Source organism: Macaca fascicularis, chromosome 9 (assembly GCF_037993035.2).
Source record: "Macaca fascicularis isolate 582-1 chromosome 9, T2T-MFA8v1.1".
Classification (NCBI taxonomy): Eukaryota; Metazoa; Chordata; class Mammalia; order Primates; family Cercopithecidae; genus Macaca; species Macaca fascicularis.
In genome coordinates this window covers 100,336,932-100,345,544 of record NC_088383.1, presented here as the reverse complement: position 1 = coordinate 100,345,544, position 8,613 = coordinate 100,336,932, and the positions used below count along the sequence as shown (strand labels likewise).

Genomic DNA, 8,613 nt, shown 5'->3' with positions numbered 1-8,613 from the left:
CATGTAAGATGACTTGCTCCTGCTTGCCTTCCACCATGATTGTGAGGCCTCCCCAGCCACTTGAAACTGTAACTCCGTTAAACCTCTTTCTTTTGTAAGTTGCCCAGTCTCAGGTATATCTTTATCAGCAGCGTGAAAACAGATTGATACATGCACCTTGGGGAAAAAGGGTAAAAAGTTTGGAAAAAGTTTTATAAATGATATTTTCCCCTTAGAAATTAATGCATGTTATTGTCATAAAGACTCTAAGTAGTCTGGCAGTAAAGAACTCTTTCAGTTTTATTTAATTTGGACACTGACTGGGTGGTCAACAAAATATTTATTTCTACTCCTGGCATGATCTCTGATGAACTGAGGCTTTCTGGGCCTTGATTTCTTCATCTATAAGGTGTGATTTGAATGTCTCTTTAGAATAATGTCCGTTATAAAAGATGCCCAGTAAATGACAGCTCTTATTAGCATTATTAAGCTGTTCTGGCTTCTTTTTGCAGGAAATCAACTGCCCTTTCATTCTTCCTCAGGCCTTCACAATGAACAGAAAGCTGCAGTTTCCTCCTCTGTATTCTTTGTCCACTCCCACTCGCTTCATATGCCCCACTGACCCAGGTATGAGAAACCCGGCCTGCACCTTCTATAGCACCACAAGCCTAGACTGAGGAAAGATTCATAAACGCCACTCTTCTTCGAGTAGCCTACCTTCGCGAAGTCTCACCAAGTAAGTGGGACCATTTTGTGAAGACAAGACACCTAATGAAAGGAAACTGTAGAGTGGAAGGTGCTTAATTCCATCTGCTTCACATCCTCCCACCCCTACTCCTCAGGTCCCAGAGCACTTTCCCTGTCTCCTCTGAGCAGGAGATGCAGCCTCGGTATGCTCTGTCACAGCTGGGTTCATCCCCATCAAGGGGCCTTGGTTTTCCAGGGAAACAGGCAACCAGGGAGACTGCCACACACATAAACAATATGGCAGGGTGAGAGGAGGGTCTGCAGGGCACACCTGGAGCTGAGCTTTGGGGCTCGAGCTGATACATGGGGCTGGAGTAACAGTGCAGGAGAAAGAACACAAATCCGGCCCAGGATACCTGTCCAACTTTGTCCCTTCCTTGGTGTTGACCCAGAGCAAGTCTCTCGCCCTCACTGGGCCTCAGTTTTCCTCACCTTAAAATAGTGCTGGGGCAGGACTTTTACACACAGATAATGGATTGGTTTAACTTTTGAAAATAGTGTGGTATTACCTCCTAAAGCTGAGCATCTGCACACCCTATGACTCAGAAATTCCAAAAGATACCTACAAGAATGTGCAGAGCAGCACTTTTGTAATAGCACCAGACTGGAAATTATATGAATGTCCATTTACTGTGAATGGATAAATATGTTGTGCTATATTCAGACAGTAAAATACTATATAACAATGAAAAAGCTATGAGTTACAATTATAGGCAAGATCACTGGAAGAATCTCACAGACATGGTGTTGAGAAAAAAAGGTACAAATATTAATACTACATGATTCCATTTATATAAAGATCTTAACACAGAAAAATACCTCAATTTCATAAGGATGGATAGTTATCTTCGGGGTCTAGCATCTGCAAGGAAGTATAGTGGTGCTTCTAGGGTGATGTTCTGTTTCTTGATATGGGTGCTGGTTACTTTATTAAAAACTTACCAAACAAAAATGTTCTGGGTGATGTAGTGATTTAGTGGGAAAATCTCAGAAGTGGAAATTAGAGACCAGAGTCCTGTTCCCAGCTCCTCACTGATCATCTAATGACCTTGGGCAAGTTGCTTCCCTTCTTTGGGCCTCATTTTCTAACATTTGTAAAGTGAGAAAGTTGAGTTAGATGACATGAAAGGTCTGGTGGTCTCCAAGGCAGCTATCAGTTCCCTAAAACAACCCCAAATCAACCCACAGCAGAGTGCTTGTCATGCACACCACGCATCAAGACAATTCCCCTTCCAGATCACTGACCCTAAGCAACACCAATTTAGAAGACCTAGAGTGGTCACTGCAGGTCCATTTACTCTTGCCCATCAGTCACATGAGGTTGTTGTGAGGATCCAGTGTGACAGTGTATGGCAAAGATGCTGTGTAAACTGGACAGAGATGATTTATTATTGTGTCACTCTAACAGCTCTAAGGCAAGGTCATAGTCTAACTTGTCTTTAGCATGATTGAATTGAGGAGTGGGTGTACTACTGATGGTACCATTGATCACTTGAACTTGTAAACAGTCTATTGGGAAGAAAGTTTTAGACAAACAGCCTGGAATTCATGGGATGGAGATGGGTGTTGAAATCAGTTCAGTAAACAGAAATTTCCACAAAGCCTTTGCAACATTGGGCAGAATGTTCTCCCGATGAAAGGGAGCAGGTGGTTGTGGCTGTCTTGTCTGTGGTCCCTATGAGACCCTTATCTTGTGACCCCACGTAGAACATTTGGGATTTGGCCAGTGAGTGACACCTGCCAGTCAGCCCAGGCTGTGTGAGCTCCCATGCAGTGACAGTTGCTAATGTTTATTAAGTGCTTAATAAACATCAGGGCCTATGCTAGTGTCTCACAAGCTTGTTCCATTTAGCCCTCCTAATGGCTCTCTGAGTTGGGTCCTATTATCATTCCCATTGTATAAGTGAAGAAAGGGAAGGTCAGAAAGGGCAAATACTTTGCTAAGATTTGAATCTACATCTTCTGACTCCACAGCCCACGTCCTAGATCCTGCTGTAGTCCTTGGCCTCTGAGAGTTTACACTGTTGCCTCCGCCATGGAAATAATGCCTACTGAGCATCCACAAGGAGGCAAGCACCAAACACACAATCTCTAGGTCTTCAGGCCCTGTAAGTTTCAGGTGGGTATTGTTATCCTTGCTTTAGAGGTGAAACTGGGTCCAGAGATATTAACAAGTACAAAGTCACACACAGGAAGTGAACATTTTAAATCTGCTTGGCCTAGCCCAGGAGTTTTTGCTCTTCATCCCTCTGCCCTCCTGATCCTTCCTGAGCCTTCACTTAGAAATAATTGCTCCCTTCTTGGGCTCTGTGGCTCTTTTAATTTCTCCTACAGGGCACGCAGTCATGAACTGTATGTGAACCAGTGCATATAAATCCTATCTCCCTACTAGGTGGAGAACTCTGAAAGAGTAAGGCTAGGGTTATTTCATCTTTGTGTTTTCTTTGTCCCCATGCCAAGGGAGCAGAGAAGACATGCTAAGTTGCGTGGGGTTCGGAGCTGGACTATAGAGAACCTGGTTGTAGAGTTCTTGGGAAGAATTTTGGGGGTTGAGACTATCAAGAAGGATCCTGAGATCTTATTGGCAGAGGGTAGTGAATTGGGACAAAGATCTCTGTTGGAGGGAGGGTAGTAGGAATTCTAGTGCTTTGGGGATTAACTGCCTGGACAAGTACTTTGGAAGAAATATGGAAAAGTAGTAGGGATGGGGGTGCAGGGAAAAGACATGGAAGAGGCTCGAACAGTTGATTCCAACCAAGTCATAGTGTGAGGGGCTTCCTAGAGACCCATCACTCTCACACTTTTTTCTCTTTGGACTGCCCTTTCAGAGACACCAGGAAGACCGTGGCTTCACCCCACTGTCACTCCTCTGTCCACATGGTTTTTCCTCAGTGCTGTGCAGAGGCTTGGCTGGAGGCTTCAGGCATACTGAGCAGAGGCAGAAGGTAGATCATGGAGAAAGAAAAGGCGGAGGCCATCCTAATCACGTGATGCAGCGCTGGCCACCCCACACTGGGGAGCCAGGGCTACAAAGCCGTCTGGCAAACTGTCTGGGGCCAGTAATGATACAACTGCAGGCCAAGCTGTTGCAAGTTGACATGGCTCCAAGAGATCTTGAAAAGAGGAAGAGCAGCTTTGTAAAGGTCAAGCTTCCTGGGGAAACAAGGTGGAGCCTAGTGAGGCCCTCGCCAGGTGTGTGATGGGGCAGGTCATGCTCTCCTCCCCTTAGGCTCTTCATGCAGCCTCACACTGAGGAGCTGGATTAGATGGAGGACTTCTTCTACTTATTAGGGCTCTAGAAGCTCTGAAGTTCTGCAAAGAGGCCATGAGAGAAGTGAGAAGCTGGGTGGTAGGAACCCTGAAACTCTCACCCTCATTTCAGTGAAGCAGCTCCTCTAAGCACCTGCTTTCTGTGCTTAGCTGATCCTGGAAAGACTTTCTTCCTGCCTGTGCCATCCATACAACTGACGTGAGGGCTGAGCAATCTTCCTCTCTCTTCTCCCTCTGTGGATAGTGCACGTGCACACAAAAATCACGGGAAATTTCACTCAGTTCTCTACTGTAGGCTCACAGTGATGTATTAGAAAGTTCAGCCAGGTACAGTGGCTCACGCCTGTAATCTCAGCACTTTGGGAGGCTGAGGTGGGCAGATCACCTGAGGTCAGGAATTTGAGACCAGCCTGGCCAACATGGTGAAACCCCGTCTACTAAAAATACAAAAATCAGCCAGGCGTGGTGGCCCGTGCCTATAATCCCAGCTACTTGGGAGGCTGAGACAGGAGAATCGCTTGAACCCAGGAGGCGGAGGTTGCAGTGAGCCAAGATCATACCATTGCACTCCAGCCTGGGCAACAAGAGCAAAACTCCATCTCAAAAAAGAAAAAAGAAAAGAAAAAAGAAAACTCACACTACAGAAAGGAATGAAAAGCTCTTTGTCTAGAGGCCTCATTTGAGGGCAGCTCCATCAGCATGGGGCCTGTCTGCAAGTGCACTGGGATGCCTCAGGTGAGTCAGCCAAGCAGTGTTCCCCAGGCTCCCGCTTGTCTTCTACACACCCTTCTCTGCACCTACTCAGGGCCCTGGATTAGTTTAGTTCCCCTTCGTAGTCCACTCCCCTAGACCAGGTCATCTTCAAGCCTTGGGAAGGGAAGGGAAGGGAAAGCTGTGATGCTTCATCCCACTCCAGGGCTGGAGAGGAGGGGAAGGCTGGCAAGGTGGCTGGGGATCCAGGGAGCCACTTGCCTTTTTGTGTTTTCTTGCATATCCTGGATAGCTAAATGGAAAATCTGGTGCAGCAAAAGCAGTTACTTTCCTGAAAAGGTGACCAGATCTTTATGGGCTTTATTTGCCCTAAGATCATCCATCTTCTTTGCAATTTTGCTTACAAAGTTTCTGGTGGTGTGAATGTTCCCTCCTGGGTGGTCCCTGAGTTCTGACAGCCTAGTAGGTCTCTGGTTCTATGGGTTCCATCCTTCCTCGAAGCCAGCCTGTGATACTGGCCACAGTAAGAGAGGCAAGAAAGAGAAAGCCTTAAACATCAACTTTCAGTGGCACAGAAATGACTTCTCCATAGCCCCCTTGTATTTGCATATAGAAGCTCAGAAGGAACAAAATCATTCCATTGGAAAATAACACCTCCTGAAGTCCCAGACCTGGTCTTGTATCCTCCCAACACTCCAACGCTGCCATCGCAAATAGGATTTTAGGTGGAAGACCTGGGTGGGGACTGTCTCCCCATTTATGAAACACTGGCTTTTTAGCCAGTAGGGTAGTGGGGGGCCTCCTTTTCCAAGGCCTTCTCTGTGCTCTTGGGTGGGATGGAAGGACCAGCCCTTTGGTACAGAGATGATCTGATTGTTTCCCCCATCGTTGTGTCCTTGAAAGGTGGAACTGAGGAGAGCAAAACTCTAGACAGCTCTGGAGGAGATGCTCTGGCTATGAAAGGAGGCTGAATCTGAATAGGTGCTCTAGTTCTTATTCATTTCACCCCTGTAGAAGAAAGCATGTGCTTCCAGCTTTCAAGAGAATGAAGCAGTGCAGTGGCTGGATCCATATGGTGTCACTGGGATTCGAGTTCGTTGGAGAAAAAGCTTGGTGACTTCCTGGGGACAGACTTTGTTCACAGATAGTGAAAGCCTGTTTTTTTTTTTTTTCTGGTCCCTGGGGGTGTCACGCAGAAGCAATACTGTGCTGCCCACACATCTGCCTCGAATCCAAGCTCTGCTGCTTGCTGGCTGGTGACCTAGTTCTGGGCCTCAGGGTATGACAACGGGGCTTGTGTTCAGTGACATCTATCTCCCCATCATCCTGTGCTGGATGCCCTGTTGTGGTTGGGGGACAGTACGGTGGCTGCACCAACACCGGCAAAGGGTACAATGAGAAAGTGCCAGGCGGTGCCTCCAGGCTGGTTACCAGCTGGACTGCCTTTCTGCACAGACTCCAGGCCTTTGTGAGCCCCGGGCAAATGCCCTATCCTGAGACTCTGGGTAGATCTCAGGTTTTTTGTGTGACTCTTCCAGCTCACCTGGTGCTAGATGGGTGAGGTAAACAACTTTGGTGGTTTGTCTGCGCCCGTGTTCTCATTGACCAGAACCATTCTGAGGTCCATGAATCATATCATATTCAGTTCTGTCGAGAGAATGGCCTGGTTGTAAAACTTTAGGGAACCAAGGCTCCCAAAGAAATTGTCAAGACTGCAGCATTAACAAAGATGATGTGGCTTTGCAATGGGAACAGCTCAGCCCCTCAAACTTTTGATCCATTTGTTACACATGCGTCTCTGAGCTAACTGCTAAATGCTTCCCATCGCTCCCCACGATCCCCGGTATCCCAGCCCAAGGTAAAGAGAGGCATGAGTGGGCCATTACTGCACATCTAGGCCCAGCAAACTCTGAGGAGCCTAGATTGGAATCCCAGGAAGGATCTTATTCAGTAGTTGACCACGGAATAGCCAAGTGGGAAGAATGTGACTTTGGGAGTCCCACGCATCTGCCTTGAATCCAAGCTCTGCTGCTTGCTGGCTGGTCACCTAGTTCTGGGCCTCAGGGTATGACAATGGGGCTTGTGTTCAGTGACCTCCAGGGTCCCTCCCTCTTGAAAGCTCGGGGGTTCTGCCCCGAGGAATGGGAACTGACCTATTTTACCCACATGTACTGAGTGTTTTCCAAAACAAAGTCTGGTTACTAATTACCTGCCCTACATTCCCTGTGATTGCAATGGCAGGTGGCATAGCTGCACATTTCTAAGGAGGAACTGGAAAGGAGCTAATAGGAAGCACTCAGAGGCGAGGCCCTAAGGCTGGTATTGGTTGGGCAGAATTCTGAAATTCTGGTGGATGCTATTCTCCATCAACAAAAAGGGGATTTTGGAAGATCCCCTTAGTCTTTAAACACAGAGAAGCACTGTCCTAATATTTTCCTGGTTATAAAAAAAATATGAGCTTATTCTATATATTACATTGCAGGCATGATGGCTCAGGAAGCCTACTGCTGCCTTCCCCCTGCTTCCTCAGCCCCCGGGATAATGTGGTTAACAGTTTGACTTATATTCTTGTGGGTATTTTCTCTGTAAAAACAAACATAAAAATATATTGTTTTATGAAGATGAGATCACACTACACATGCTGATTTTCAGGTTGATTTTTATACTTAACTGTGTATTTTGGATTTTGTCCATGTCTGTTCATGCGATCTATTTTATTCCTTTTAATAAGATGTCTTAATGCATTGGGAAATCTAGAAAAGGAAAGAAACCATGATGCATATTAAAGCTTTTCTTTCATTTGAAATATTATTTCTGTATTGGGAGGAACAGAACATCTGAAATTGTTTTCAAATACTTTAAATAGCATTTAGATTTTAAAAATCACAGGAATGAGAGTTGTACTGTTGTAGAAAATCAGTGAATACATGGGAAAAACTCAGTATGCTATTCTGACCATTCCTTATTATTATGTCCATTTCGTCTTCAATTCAATGATTCAGATAATAAAAAACTTTCTGTGGTAGGCAAAATACTGGCCCCCAAAGATGTTCATGGCCCAGTCTCAGGAAGAGACTGGTACCCCAATCTTGGTCAGTCTCCCTGGGTGGCCACGATTTGTGTTTGGTTTGAATTTCCCAATGCCTTCCTTTGAAGGGTCAGAGCAGGGAGAGCTTGGCAGCTGCATCCTTAGCTGTGATGTGCACAGAGAGCTTCCCGACTTTTCCTTTGACCACTGGAACCTCAGAGGTGACAGTTGAGAAAGAAAAGTAGGTTACTTGGTACAAAGTGGGGGATTTATTCCTAGATCTCCAGGTTTCTCTCTTGGACCAGGAAAGTGATCATAGGCTCTCAGCACCTCAGAGGTCAATGCATAATAAACAAGGGCAGTTGTGTAACTTTTACTTAATAAATCCCTGAGCACTGATTAGGTGGGCTCTGGTTGGGGCTGTTCATACTCTCAAAGAAGCCCAATTCAGCAACAAAATCTGGAGACAGAAGCCACGTTTATCAGGCACCTTCTGTCTAGGCACTTCACAGGCAGTGTTGCTAGGGGTAGGTACCTGGCATCCATCACCCCTGCTGCGTGCAGGGTTCTAATAGATGGAGTCAACAAAAGGCTAACTGAAGAGCAAACTGTCTTCTAGGACATTCAACTCCCAAGAACAGGGCTCTTTTGTCAAATCAGTTTGGAGAATATGACCCAAGATCCTGCCTGACTGCTAGCTGTCACTCAAATCTCTTTCCCCTCCTCCTAGATGCACAGCTGGACCAATATTTCCGACTCCTTCGCGATGATGTGTGGCTGCGTATGGTAGACGTGCAGGTGTGCCTCCAGATGGGCCTTGCTCCAGCAAGTGCAGTCAATAGACAGTCTCCTGCCATCACCTCCATCAGGGTCGGCCT

At 46.3% G+C, this 8,613-nt stretch overlaps 1 long non-coding RNA gene across 1 annotated transcript; it reads left to right on the top strand.

Annotated features, from left to right (window-relative positions):
• Positions 1 to 346: 346 nt before the first annotated feature.
• On the top strand, positions 347 to 4,636 carry LOC135965158 (uncharacterized). The gene is made up of 3 exons (XR_010578032.2): positions 347 to 715; positions 2,701 to 2,845; positions 3,555 to 4,636. It is a non-coding gene; the product is annotated as an uncharacterized lncRNA (long non-coding RNA).
• The last annotated feature ends 3,977 nt before the right edge of the window (positions 4,637 to 8,613 follow it).